At 45.7% G+C, this 15,513-nt stretch overlaps 1 pseudogene; it reads left to right on the top strand.

Moving 5' to 3' along the window:
• The first annotated feature begins 8,560 nt into the window (after positions 1–8,560).
• Positions 8,561–15,109, top strand: LOC123156350 (uncharacterized; annotated as a pseudogene).
• The last annotated feature ends 404 nt before the right edge of the window (positions 15,110–15,513 follow it).

Genomic DNA, 15,513 nt, shown 5'->3' with positions numbered 1-15,513 from the left:
ATGGTGGCGCGCGGGGCAGGGGACGGCGTCGGGGCGGCGATGGCGTCGGGGCGACGCGGGGCGGCGACGGCGTCGGGGCGTGACGCGGGGCGGGGCCGGCCTGAGGCAGAGGCGGTGGCGCATGGGGCAGGGGATGGCGTCGGGGCGGCGGCAGCGTCGGGGCGCGACGCGGGGCGGCGCGGGGAGGTGACCGCGACGGCGCGGGGTGGCGTGCGGTGACGGCGTCGGGGCGGTGCGGGGTGGTGATGACGGCGCGGGGCGCGGGCGGCGACAGCGTTGGTGGTGTGTGAATCGGGCAGCCTGGCGGCGGCGGCGTGGTCAACTGCAGAGATGACTGAAAAACGCTAAGTGTTTTCTTATATAGCAAAGCCATTGGTCCCGGTTCATGGCACCAACCGGGACCAATGCCCCCTTTAGTCCCGGTTGGTGCCACCAACCGGGACCAAAGGCCAGTTTTCAGCAGCCCAAAGGGCGAGAAGCGGCGGCCTTTGGTCCCGGTTAGTGGCACCAATCAGGACTAAAGGATGGCATTGGTCCCGGTTGGTGCCACGAACCAGGACCAATGCCCCCCTTTAGTCCCGGTTGGTGCCACCAACCGGGACCAAAGGCCTTGCGCTGCCCGTGGCCAAAAGTTTAGTCACACCTCGCTAGTTGAGAGGGGCTCGGAGTGGTTTATAAGCCCCACTGCGGCTGCCCTCTCGAGCACCTCTCAAATGCAGGCTTACGGGCCTAATGTCACACTATGCTGTCTGTGGGCCTATTTGGCCTTCTGAGGGCCTGAATCCTGGCCCAGGTTGGGTTTCTAGTCGTATTAAGGCCGTGGTGGCCCAATAGGTGGTAGTTTTTTTGTTTTTTTTTCAGTTTTTTTGTTTTTTTTTTTGCATTATTTATCTTCTTTTGTTTTTTGCTTTATTTTTTAATTCTTTTTGCTTTTAGGTCAGAATACTTATAAACTTTCTGTTAGTGCCATTAGTTTTCAAATTTGAATAGTTAAAATTTGAGTTCTTTGCAATTTGTGTGAATCACAAGTTTGTGATTAACTTTACTATAAAAATAGTTTTTTTCATTTTTTGTTTTGTTTTTTGCATTATTTATTTTCTTTTGTTTTTTTGCTTTATTTTTTAATTCTTTTTGCTTTTAGGTCAGAAAAATTATAAACCTTGTGTTAGTGCCATTAGTTTTAGAAAAATTATAAACTTTCTGTTATTGCCATTAGTTTTCAAATTTGAATTCTTAGAAATTGTGTGAATCACAAGTTTGTGATTAACTTTACTATAAAAATATTTTTTTCCGGTTTTTTTGTTTTGTTTTTTGCATTATTTATTTTCTTTTGTTTTTTGCTTTATTTTTTAATTCTTTTTGCTTTTAGGTCTGCAAAATTATAAACTTTCTGTTAGTGCCATTGGTTTTAGAAAAACTATAAACTTTCTCTTAGTGCCATTAGTTTTCAAATTTGAATAGTTAAAATTTGAATTCTTTGAAATTTGTGTGAATCACAAGTTTGTGATTAACTTTACTAAAAAAATGAGCATAGATGCGCCTATGGAGAAAATTCAGCCTAAATTCATAATAAATTTCTATGAATTTCAGAGAAATTCAGTATGAATTTAGGTCAAATTCCCTGTATAAGGGCATCTATTTTCACTTTGGGAGGAGCTCAACAAGGCAGAGAGGGAGGCGATTATAAACCGGTGTGAGCGCCCTTCGGTTGGCGAGGTGGGACTAAACTCTGACCGCAACGAGGACCAACCCTTTAATCCCGGTTTGCGGCACAAACTGGGACTAATGATCATGGGCCAGGGGCGAGGCGCATTGGTCCCGGTTCGTGCGTGAAACCGGGACCAAAAGGTCTAGACGAACCGGGACCAATGGCCCACGTGGCTGCCCTCTTGAGTGTTCTTGGTGAGAACATAGTTAACAAGGAGCAAATCGGGATTAATAGTATTACGAGGGCCGAACCATAAGACATTAAAGCATTTCAAATGAACTCTGAAAAAGTTGAAAGTTGGCATGGTATCATAATTTCACCCACATAGCATGTGCATGTACAAAACGGACAATGGTATCATACTCGTCTGTTACAAAGTTGGCATGGTATCATCATAATAGTTACGGAAGAAAGTCTTCACTTTTTCTTCGCTTGTGTCATTTGCTTATTGCGCCGTTTATCAGGATGCTTGGGTCAGCCTTGACTTTGAAGGGAGGAATTTCATGAAACTTTTCATAATCTTCAGACATGTTTGTCTTGCCCTCCACTCCCATGATGTCCCTTTTTCCTGAAAGAACTATGTGGCACTTTGGCTCATCGTATGATGTATTCGCTTTCTTATCTTTTCTTTTTCTCGGTTTGGTAGACATGTCCTTCACATAGATAACCTGTGCCACAACATTGGCTAGGACGAACGGTTCGCCAGTGTACCCAAGATTTTTCAGATCCACTGTTGTCATTCCGTACTGTGGGTCTACTTGTACCCCACCTCCTCACAGATTGACCCATTTGCACTTAAACAAAGGGACCTTAAAATCATGTCCGTAGTCAAGTTACCATATGTCCACTATGTAACCATAATATGTGTCCTTTCCCCTCTCGGTTGCCGCATCAAAGCGGACATCGCTGTTTTGGTTGGTGCTCTTTTGATCTTGTTCAATCGTGTAAACTGTATTCCCATTTATCTCGTATCCTTCGTAAATCAATACAGTCAAAGATGGTCCCCTGGACAACAAGTACAGCTCATCACAAACAGTCTTGTCACCTCTGAGACGTGTTTCCAACCAACTGCTAAAAGTCCTGATGTGTTCACATGTAATCCAGTCATCGCACTTCTCCGGGTGTTTGGAGCGCAGACTGTTCTTGTGTTCATCGACATACGGGGTCACCAAGGTAGAGTTCTGTAGAACTTTGTAGTGTGCTTGAGACCAAGAGTATCCGTCCCTGCATATTATTGAGTCCCCTCCAAGCGTGCCTTTTCCAGTCAGCCTCCCCTCATACCGTGATTTAGGGAGACCTATCTTCTTAAGGCCAGGAATGAAGTCAACACAAAACCCAATAACATCCTCTGTTTGATGGCCCATGGAGATGCTTCCTTCTGGCCTAGCGCGGTTACGGACATATTTCTTTAGGACTCCCATGAACCTCTCAAAGGGGAACATATTGTGTAGAAATATGGGCCCCAGAATGACAATCTCGTCGACTAGATGAACTAGGACGTACGTCGTGATATTGAAGAAGGATGGTGGGAACACCAGCTCGAAACTGACAAGACATTGCACCACATCACTCCTCAGCCTTGGTACGGTTTCTGGATTGATCACCTTCTGAGATATTGCATTGAGGAATGCACATAGCTTCACAATGGCTAATCTTACGTTTTCCGGTAGAAGCCCCCTCAATGCAACCGGAAGCAGTTGCGTCATAATCACGTGGCAGTCATGAGACTTTAGGTTCTGAAACTTTTTCTCTGCCATATTTATTATTCCCTTTATATTCGACGAGAAGCCAGTCGGGACCTTCATACTAAGCAGGCATTCAAAGAAGATTTCCTTCTCTTCTTTGGTAAGAGCGTAGCTGGCAGGACCTTCATACTGCTTCGGAGGCATGCCGTCTTTTTCGTGCAAACATTGCAGGTCCTCCCGTGCCTCAACTGTATCTTTTGTCTTCCCATACACACCCAAGAAGCCTAGCAGGTTCACGCAAAGGTTCTTCGTCACGTGCATCACGTCAATCGAAGAGCGGACCTCTAGGTCTTTCCAGTAGGGTAGGTCCCAAAATATAGATTTCTTCTTCCACATGGGTGCGTATCCCTCAGCGTCACTCGGAATAGCTAGTCCGTCGGGACCCTTTCCAAAGATTACGTGTAAATCATTGACCATAGCAAGTACGTGATCACCGGTACGCATGGCGGGCTTCTTCCGGTGATCTGCCTCGCCTTTGAAATGCTTGCCTTTCTTTCGACATTGATGGTTGGTCGGAAGAAATCAACGATGGCCCAGGTACACATTCTTCCTGCAGCTTCCCGGGTATATACTTTCGGTGTCAGCTAAACAGTGCGTGCATGAGTGGTATCCCTTGTTTGTCTGTCCTGAAAGGTTACTAAGAACGGGCCAATCGTTGATGGTCACGAACAGCAACGCCTTTAGGTCAAATTCCTCCTGTTTGTGCTCATCCCACATACGTACGCCGTTTCCATTCCACAGCTGTAAAAGTTCTTCAACTAATGGCCTTAGGTACACATCAATGTCGTTGCTGGGTTGCTTAGGGCCTTGGATGAGAACTGGCATCATAATGAACTTCCGCTTCATGCACATCCAAGGAGGAAGGTTATACATACATAGAGTCACGGGCCAGGTGCTGCGATTGCTGCTCTGCTCCCCGAAAGGATTAATGCCATCCGCGCTTAAAGCAAACCATACGTTCCTTGGGTCACTTGCAAACATCCCAGTACTTTCTCTCGATTTTTCTCCACTGCGACCCATCAGCGGGTGCTCTCAACTTCCCGTCTTTCTTACGATCCTCACTGTACCATCACATCAACTTGGCATGCTCTCCGTTTCTGAACAGACGTTTCAACCGTGGTATTATAGGAGCATACCACATCACCTTCGCAGGAACCCTCTTCCTGGGGGCTCGCCGTCAACATCACCAGGGTCATCTCGTCTGATCTTATACCGTAATGCACCGCATACCGGGCATGCGGTAGAGGATGCAGTCATTAGGGCATGCATGTATCTTCTGCACCTCCAATCCTAGAGGGCATACGACATTCTTTGCTGCGTATGTGCTGTCGGGCAATTCGTTATCCTTTGGAAGCTTCTTCTTCAATATTTTCAGTAGCTTCTCAAATCCTTTGTCAGGCACAGCATTCTCTGCGTTCCACTGCAGCAATTCCAATAAAGTACCGAGCTTTGTATTTCCATCTTCGCAATTGGGGTACAACCCTTTTTTGTGATCCTCTAACATGCGATCGAACTTCAGCTTCTCTTTTTGACTTTAGCATTGCGTCCTTGCATTGACAATGACCCGACGGAGATCATCATCATCGGGCACATCGTCTGGTTCCTCTTGATCTTCAGCAGCTTCCCCCGTTGCAACATCATTGGGAACATCATCTGGTCCTCTTGATCTTCTGCAGCTTCCCCCGTTGCAGCATCACCGTATTCAGGGGGCACATAGTTGTCATCGTCCTCTTCTTCTTCGCCGTCTTCCATCATAACCCTTATTTCTCCGTGCCTCATCCAAACATTATAGTGTGGCATGAAACCATTGTAAAGCAGGTGGGTGTGAAGGATTTTCCGGTCAGAGTAAGACTTCGTATTCCCACATTTAGGGCATGGACAACACATAAAACCATTCTGCTTGTTTGCCTCAGTCACTTTGAGAAAATCATGCACACCCTTAATGTACTCGGAGGTGTGTCTGTCACCATACATCCATTGCCGGTTCATCTGCGTGCATTATATATAATTAAGTGTGTCAAAAACCATTACATAACATCATGAATAGATAATTAAGTGACGAATTAATAGAAGTTCATCATCACATTAAAACCAAAGTACATATATAGTTCTCATTTAACAACATAAAGCTCTCCAGAGCATCTAAATTAATTAAACCATACATTGAAACTATGTAAAACATTTCAATGCGAAAACAAATGCGATCATAATCGCAACCAAGGTAACAATTGATCCAACGGCATAATGATACCAAGCCTCGGTATGAATGGCATATTTTCTAATCTTTCTAATCTTCAAGCGCATTGCATCCATCTTAATCTTGTGATCATCGACGACATCCGCAACATGCAACTCCAATATCATCTTCTCCTCCTCAATTTTATTTTTATTTTTTCCTTCAAGAAATTATTTTCTTCTTCAACTAAATTTAACCCTCTCGACAATAGGGTCGGTTGGAATTTCCGGTTCACATACCTCCTAGATAAAAAAATCTATGTCACGTTGGTCGGCATAATTTTCATAAATAATAAATAAAGCAATAGTTATAAAGATAATATATACCACATTCGACTCATAGACAGGACGAGGGCCGACAGGGGCAGATACCAAACCATTGCACTATATAGTAATGAGCAATAAAATAGTAAGAAAATTAGACAAGTATCTATCTAAAGCAAGAATTTTTTTCTTTCAGAAAGAACATAAGAACAAGAGGCTCGCAACGGTGGTGTCGGCGACTAGATCGGCACGGGCGATCGACGACAGTGAAGACGGGGACGGGGCTTGACGGGCCGCTAATATAAACCTAGACAAATCTCGGGAAAAACAGAGTTCGGAGGTCGTGCTTTGAGAGAAGAAAGCTTAACTAGTGTGTCTCGGGCATTTCATCAAACACCTCATGTGCATAGAGGTGAGCTAGAGCACCACAAAGCCCTCCCCTCCCCGGCCAGAGAAAAACAGAGCAGTGAAGTGCTCTACTCGCGGGCGAGGGGTATATATAGGCACCTCAATGGTCCCGGTTCGTGACACGAACCGGGACTAAAGGGCAGTCTGTTGTCCCGGTTCAAGCCACCAACCGGGACCAATGGTGGTGGGCCAGGAGTCAGGCGCATTGGTCCGGTTCGTCCCACCAACCGGGACCAAAAGGTCCAAACGAACCGGGACCAATGGCCCACGTGGCCCGGCCGGCCCCTTGGGCTCACGAACCGGGACCAATGCCCCCATGGGTCCCGGTTCTGGACTGAACCGGGACTAATGGCTGACCCGGCCTGAACAACATGACCGCGCACCTGACCCGCAAACATCCGTGTAACCGCAAGGATCGGCTCTGGTAACAACTTATAACGCCTCAGACACACCCGCCGGTTACTGACCGTTGCTACTGCTAGGATCTATACTGGCCCGCAGATGAATAGTAGTCTTTCTGTGCATTTTGTCTTCACTCGTGTGCACCTTGAACCAACTTCTTAGTCGGTCACCCATCCTAAAATTGCTCCAAGTTAAGTACGCCTAACTTTGGGTTTTTTTTCCGAATAAACTCTAAAAAAAATAAGGAATTCTTTGATGATATGAGTAGTTTATCATCTCTATAAAGCCGGGTTCGCACACTATGCACGCTACCACGTCATCCGTGCCTCAACTTTGAGCGAGCGCACAAGATGTCGTGTGGTTTGGCCTGACCCATGTGTTGAGTGATAGAAGCGCCCAAAATAAACTTGGGAGCCCCAATGTGACGCTCCATGTATCAAATTAGTTATGTTTCGCACAGGCTCCCTCCAACTACGTCGGCCCATTAAGCGTATAGTGACATGGTTCTTCTAGTGAGCTGGCTACTGTAACGGTTCAGCTTACGGTAGTGGCCTTTTTTTATTTGGTTTTTGAAGAAAACAGAAAAACATATATTGTTGTAAATTTTAAAGTTTTAAAAATATGAACATTTTTTGAACAATGAACATTGTTGGAAACACCAATATTTTCTTAAAAATTTGAACTTTTTCTGCAAACGTGAGAGTTTTTCAAATTTGTTGAATTTCTGAACATACTTTTAAAGGATGGACTTTTTTTTAACTACTCAAATATTTTTTGAAAAATCATTGACTAAAAAAGTGAATACAATATTTTGAAAGCACAAACTTGTTTTCAAATTTACTTTTTTATAAACGGGTACATTTTATAAAAAGTTTTTATAAAAAGTGAACGTTGTTTAAAAAGCATGATAAAAATTTGCAAATATCTTTTCAAACTTTTGAAAAATCAAAAATGAAAAAGAAAACCCCGAAATAAACCTGTAAAGAAAAAACAGACAAAAAATAATATAAACGGCCCGGCCAGCCATTCGGGCGGAGCGTTGAAGCCTTACACGAGCTTCCAATAAGAGTCTGTCTCCAAACCTGGCTGGCTTCTCTTCTCTCGCTCCGGCCAACGTTGCCTCAAGCCCGGCCTCGTCTCCACACTGTGTTGTCGCCTGCGTGCACCCACATTCCTCTCATCTCTCTCCCATATCTCCCACATGGAGCCGATCAAACCCACGGCCACCCTAACAAGCAAGACCTTCTCTAACACGAACCCGTTGATGGTGGAGATGCCGCAAGCGGAACCATCGGCGGCCTCCCTTTCCATCTCACGGAGAGGATCCTCCGCTGCATTAGCCCGCTCGAGTCGGTGCGCCTCGCCACCATCTGCAAGTCCTGTGCGGTGACCATCTCCGAGGTGGACACCAGCGGCAGCTCCGGATTTGGACCGTCGCTGCAGCTCCTGCATCACCACCAGGTGGACGTCGGAGCTGGACCCTCCCAGCCCGCACACAGCTCTGCTAGGACAGTGCAGTCCACACCGCGCCCACGCCGACTCCTTCCCCCGCCGGCCGATCCTCCACGCTAGCAGCGGCGGTTGCTAGTGCCTGCTCCACCAGCCCAGACGCGCACTCCAGAATCGGAGGCACGCGTCGCACAACAAGAGGTAGCAGGCACGGGAGAGGGACGCGGCGGAGCAGTCCGCGCGCCGCCGTCGTGGGATGCAGGCGGAGCCCGACAAGAATGAGTGGCTCCTCGCATGGGTCTACCGCCGGTCCCTCACGATGGCATAGACAAATGCTCGCCGCCTCACGATGGCTATTGAGCAGTCGGAGCACAAGGCGAAGGAGGTAGTGGTGGAGCAGGCTCAGGTCACCAAATTGAAGCGGGGGCGGGACAGCGTGGTTCGTCGGGTGAAGGGGCTCATCGTCCTCTCCTACTCCGACGACGGCGGCGGCGACTGCGACAGCTGCACCTCCTCCTCGGACGACCAAGCCCCTCCAGCAGTCGTGGACGCCTACAGCTGCGCTGACGACCGGAAGGGCAAAGGCCCGGTGAGGAAGTGGTGATCCTGCCCCCCTCCTCATATGTTTTATGTCGTTTTTAGTTGTAGAAGTTTAAGAACTTTGTCCGTGACAAATTATGATGATCTTTTTGATGTTGCAAAGTTTGTTAATGATATGAGATACGCGGATACAGAGTGGCAAATATGAGGCGTGCCCGACCAGTGCCCGCGGATGCGCCCGGGCGGGCCCGCCGGCGTTTGTGGGGCCGAATTAGCCCATTACAGCTGTAAATGCTCTTACGGTAGAATTTATTGTGTCTGTCTAGTGTCCTCCAATTTTGTCATGCATTGAACTTGTATATGGAGTTGTTTTGCTTGCCAAAGGTGTATCTCGAGGACACTAAGCTTGTAGCACGGATGGATAATTTCTGACCCTCATGCTCAGAACATCAGCTCTGCCTGCCTAGAAGGTTCTTTTTTAAAATAAAATAAGGACGCGTCTAGTGAGCGGCCGGCTGCCCACTAGTGCCATCGAGCGGCCGCTCCAAAACGGTAAGCCATGCCCCCCTCCTGCGTACAGAAAAGGAAGGGCACAGGCTGCCACCAAACCCGATTGAGCGGCCAGCCCGATAGGCCCCGCATCACACGCCTCCCACGCCCGCTCGTCCCCACGCCCCGTCCCCATGCCCAACGTACCTACCCGACGCCTCCCACGCCCCATGCTGCCTTCTCCTTCTTTCTTGACCTGCACGGAAGAAAAGGATCCAAAGCTCCTTCTTCCTCCTCATGTATAGCCGCCATGGGAGCAGAAAGAAGCTTCAACAAAATGATCTAAAAAGGCAGGGGTGATCAGACCCATACCAAGCAACGAACATCAGGCAAATACTTCCTCTCTACCCCTCTTCAGTTCTCCCTTTCTTGTACTGCATCTATAAAAACACCCTCCTCCATGGATCCATCAGCAAATCCATGGAGAATCTGCTTCAAAAAAGAGTAGATCTGAAACACACCAGCCCCACCCACCCCGCCCCCCCCCCCCCCATGAGTGCATCTGCACACTAACTTAGGGTTCCTAGATCGAAACTGAACATGTTTTTCTAAACATGCATGCCAAGCAAGTTTCCCCTGCCCCCTTTCATGTGTTCAACAAATCAACTAAGACATATTTTTCTGGCCAACTAATACATGATTCTAGCCAACTGAACATGCATGCTTGCCAACTGGATATATGCATCCTGGCCAACTAAAACGTCTATTCTAGCCAGCTGAACACATTGTCTATGCAACGGAACACGCATGCTGGCCAACTGATATATGCATCCTGGCCAACTGAAACGTCTATTCTAGCTAGCTAAACACATTGACTGTGCAACAGAAACATGCATCCTGTCCAAGCTGATATATGGATCCATGAAAATTCAAACATCTATTTTGGCCAACTGAACACATTGGTTGTGCAACTGAACATGCATGCTGGCCAACTGATGTATGCATCCTAGGAAAATGAAACATCTATTCTAATCAACTGAATACATGGACTGTACAACAGAACATGCATGCTGGCCAACTGATATATGCATCCTGGGAAATTGAAAACATATATTCTAACAAAACTGAACACCTTGCCTGTCCAACTAAAACTTGCATGCTGGCCAACTGATATATGCATCCTGGCCAACTCAAAGATCTATTCTAGCCAAAACCAAAAAACTGCAGTACAGCAACTTCTGCAGCAATATGTGCAACAGATAAATAAACAAAGGTTATTGAAGCCATAAAACCACATTAAAGTAGTCACGCATATATGCTTGTCCCACACATATATTCCGGTAGCACACCTATTGCAAGCTATAGTGTAAAAATATGTTCAAATATACTACAAGTAGAAACAGAAACGATGACGAAAAACATATATCTATAGTCTGTCATCAAATTCTTCTTCTCTTCTTTCACCTGGATTTTGCATCTGCAAAAGTAGCATCAAATTGTTTCCCAATTATGTGCAGAAAAATCTGAATAAGCTCCTTGAAAACGGAAAACATGCGGATCATTGCAACAAAAGCAGAGGAAAAAGTTAGAAAACTCTTAAGTAAAAAGAAGTCAAGTTCTTGCCAACTATTTACTGCAAAATGTGCAACTAACATAATAACTCCGTGCAGAAACAAAAAAAATGCATGCATGTTATAATAAAAGATTCTGCTATAGACATGTTGCTTTTGGAACTAAGATTGTCATAAAATGGTGTGCAACTGCCTATTTACTAAGTTTTTAGGTTGTTTGAAACACTCTTTTCTATGATTAACAACTGATCATCACTTTCTTCTTTTTTATATGTGCAGTGAGTGTGTGGCAGCATCGAAAAAAAGGAAAAAAATGCTTGATCTCAATGAGTTGCCTCCTGATCTGAATGAGCTTCCTCATGATATGGATCAGTAGCAACCCAACATACCACAAGGAAATTGCTCAGAAAATGGGCGATTTGTTTACTACACGCAGGCAAGTCGTGGTGGAAGCCCTATTGGCTATGACAATGTGGCAGGCCAGCCGTCAAGCCGTGGTGCCCCTGTAGTGGTGTCTTTGCAGTCAGAGAGCCATACTCTAGATGACATAGGAACCGAGGCAAATGTTCCTGGTCCAACCAGGACTGAGTTAGGAGCTGGGGCTGTTGATGGAGTTGTGCAAGAAGAAGAAGGAGAGGATGAGGCCGGTTCTCAACCTATGGAACCCTATGTTGGCATGAGGTTTGACAGCCTTCAAATTGCTAAAGATCACTACAACAGCTACGCACTACGGATGGGTTTCTCTATCAAGATGAACACATCTAGACGGACACCCCGCACCAATGAATTGATAAAACAATAGTTTTGCTGCAAACAAGTTCAAGAAGCCCAAAGCTGATGATGGAGGAGCTGAGGCTCCTCCTGTCCTGGACCCTATTCCAGATCCAAAATCTGTTGACATTGACGAGGAGATGGAAGAAGAACCTCCAATATTTGCTGAAGAGGAGGCAGGTACTAGTAAGAAGAAGAAGAAGCGCAAACATGAGACAATAAAGCAGACTCAGTGCAAAGCGAAGATGTTGGTGAAGCTGATAGATGGGCGATGGGAGGTGACGCACTTTGTTCGTGACCACAATCATCCGCTCGTGAACAAACCTTTATTGTCCAAATACTTGATATCCCACCAAAGCATCTCACCTGATGAAAAGGAGTTTCTGCGCATCTTGTATAACTGCAACTTGACTACAGGCGTGGTGTTTTTCTATATCCCTTAAAGAATTAAGTTTTCCTCTAGGCAGTCCAATGTGCAACTGTTATGGTACTACTGTGCAACTGAAATGACTTAACTGTGCAACTGGTGTTCAGTAACTTCCCGTGTTGTTTTGTATATCACTTTTGGTGCTTGTTGTGCAACTAGATTGTTTTTACTGTGCAACTACACAATGTCCTGTATGCAAAAAGTGCAAAAGTGTTTTTAAAAAGGTGCAGCTAGGTGTCCATTTCCTGCGATTATCTTCTGTGCCAACACATGTCCTATTACTGTGCAACTGGATGTGCGCATTCGAGCACATGATCCATCCCTTAAAGAATTAAGTTTTCCTCTAGGCATTCCAGTGTGCAACTGTTATGGTACTACTGTGCAACTGAAATGATTTAACTGTGCAACTGGTGTGCAACTTCCCATGATGTTTTGTATATCACTTTTGGTGCTTGTTGTGCAACTAGATTGTCTTTACTGTGTAACTACACAATGTCATGTATGCAAAAAGTGCAAAAGTGTTTTTAAAAAGGTACAACTAGGTGTCCATTTCCTACGATTATCTTCTGTGCCAACACATGTCCTATTACTGTGCAGTTGGGTGTGCGCATTCGTGCAACTAAAAAAAGGATATACTGTTTTGTTTTTTGTATTATGCAGGACGTATGATGCATATAATGGCAGAGTTCTATGGATCTGAGATGATGGTGCCATTCGGACCAAAGGCAATAACAAATCTTTGTACAAGTTTCTGTAGAGATGAAACAAAGGAGGGTGATTTGATTGAGACAATTGCGCACTTCAAGGATATACAAAAAACCGATCCAGACTTCTTTTATAAGGTGAAATATGATGAAGAGGACAGAGTTGTCAACATATTTTGGGTGGATGGCTTAGCTCGAAAAGCTTATGCAGAGGCGTACCATGATTGCATATCGTTTGACACGACCTACATGACCAACATATACAATATGTTGTTCGCGCCCTTCATAGGAATAAGTCGACATGGCCAATCTTTCATGCTGGGTTGCGCATTTGTGAGGCAGGAGTTGACATTGAGCTTTGATTGGGTCTTTGGAGCATTCCTAGAGGCTATGGATGGCAAACCTCCTGACAACTTTATCACCGATCAGGATGGTGCAATGAGCCAGTCGATACAGAGCATCTTTCCAACCACCGTGCACCACTGTTGTCGATGGCACATCATGAAAAAGGCTCAGGAAAAAGTTGGTTGGCTGCTGTGCCGAAATCCAGGACTCTCTGATGATTTCAACAGGTGTGTTGACTTCAGCTTCACTGTAGACGAGTTTGAGCAGAATTGGGCTGGATTAATGGTGAAGTACGAGGCTATGACGCACATGCACTTTGAGAAGTTGTACGAATACAGGTCAACTTGGGTGCCGTGCTACTTCAAACACAGGTTCTTCCCGTTCCTACAGTCTACACAGCGTAGTGAGGGGTTCAACGCCGTCCTGAAAAGATATGTGAACCCACACAACTCAATGCTGAACTTCGGCAAGCAATATGAAAAAATCCACAACCACATCCTTGGCAAGGAAGGTTGTAATGATTACAGGACAAAACACCTTGAGATTGAGTTGTGGTCCAACTTCCTAATAGAGAAGTAAGCTTACAAAACCTACACTAGGGACCTTTACCGCAAGTTCAGAGAAGAGTTTGAGCTGATTGGACGTTATAATGCATTCCAAGTTGGTGTTGATATATTTGAGCTCAGACCGAACCAGGAATTTGTTGCCAAATATGGTTCTCGAAACTACTTGGTGCAGGCAAGGGTGGAGGAGGGTTCCTATTTGTGTGAGTGCTGTAAAATGGACAAGGACGGCATCCTCTATTGCCACATCCTCAAGGTGTTCATACATATTGGAGTTGACGTCATACCGGAAAGGTACCTTCTAAGACGATGGACACCTACTGTTGTACCTAGTGCGTCAGGGACTGATTATGAGCAACCGGATGAAATGCCTCCTCAATCAAAGAAGCAGTTAAGGGAGAGGAACATGATATATGATTTTTGGAAACTAGCAAAGTTTGCGAGTGGTTCTGATCCAGCACAAGCTATGGTATACAAGCATATGCGCGCAACACATACCGAGATCGGCCACCTGAACAAGTCCAAGAAAAAGAAAAAAAAACGACTGCTGCCACGGGGCCATCAGATGATGGCAACCCTCGTGGACCTCCTCCACCTCCAGGCAGCAATCAGGGGTCTCATGATCCAGGTAATTACCTGCCCCAACTCCTGATCTAACTAGGTGTGTAACTTCAGTTGCACACATCATTGTGCCCAGTTGCACACATCATGGTGGCCAGTTGCACGGAACAGGCTGCCTAGTTGCGCATGCTGTGATAGTTCAAGCATCAAAGATAACAAAAGTAACTTGTTTTTCCTGTTCTGGATATAGGTGATGCCAACCCTCAAGGAGCTCCTCCACCTCCTGGCAGGGCACGACATCCTCTGCCATCTCCTCCCCCGCGTGCTCCCCCCAATGGCCCTACAGGCAGCACTCAGGGGGCTCATCATACAGGTAATTACATGTTCCAACTCCCCATCAAACTAGGTCTGTAACTCCAGTTGCTAACATCATGGTGCTCAGTTGCACAGAAAACAGGCTACCTAGTTGCGCACACTGTGTTGTTTGAGGATCAAGCTGAAAATCTAACTTGTTTTTCCTGTTCTGCCCATAGGCGATTACAATCCAAGTACCATGACGGGCCGTGCTACTGCATGTGTTTTTTTAACTTAACTTGCACACAGCAACCAGTTAGTTGCACAGCGTGGGTTGTGTGGTTGCAGAGAACATCAGTGCTGGTTGCACAACAACAAAAAATACTAAATTTTTTATATGATTATTACACAGGTGATCGTGATGGTCCTACTACCCCATTGGAGGCTGCATCCCCTGCACAAGCTTCTGGTGATTTTGTGCCCAGGGATCCTCCAAGGTCTACTACAAATGATAGGGCAAAGAATCGACGGTACAAATCGGTGCTGGAGCTACACCCAAAGAAGAAAAACAAATGCAGCCAGTGCCAATCTACAGAGTACACTGTTGGTGTGTGTCCACTCAGGCTACTGTGATTCTGTTTCATCGTTTGTAACTTTGAGACAAAAAAGGAAAAGAATGATGTTTTTTAGCTATGTTGGGACCAAGTGGACACATTCAGCACATATGATTTCTCTTTATCTAATTTATGCTCCTTGAATTAGTTCATGCACTGTGTAAAAAAGGTTGTTATTTGTGCCTTTGTTGGCAACTGGTTAAATATTTAGTTGTTGAACAATTGTATGTCCAGTGCTCCTAATGTATCAACAAAAGTGATGATATTTGACTTGCAAACGGAATTGCTACTAGTGTGCAACTACAAAATCTGCTTAAAAATTGTGGAAACCAGCAACTTCCTCCGTGGAGCAGAGAAAGAAAAAAAGTACTGACCTAGTCATTGTCGTATCTCAGCAACTTCCTCCATGGGGCGGTGTTGTGC

This window comes from Triticum aestivum, chromosome 7B, assembly GCF_018294505.1.
Source record: "Triticum aestivum cultivar Chinese Spring chromosome 7B, IWGSC CS RefSeq v2.1, whole genome shotgun sequence".
Classification (NCBI taxonomy): Eukaryota; Viridiplantae; Streptophyta; class Magnoliopsida; order Poales; family Poaceae; genus Triticum; species Triticum aestivum.
Note: the sequence above shows the minus strand (reverse complement) of the source record. Positions and strands in the feature narration are given on the sequence as shown.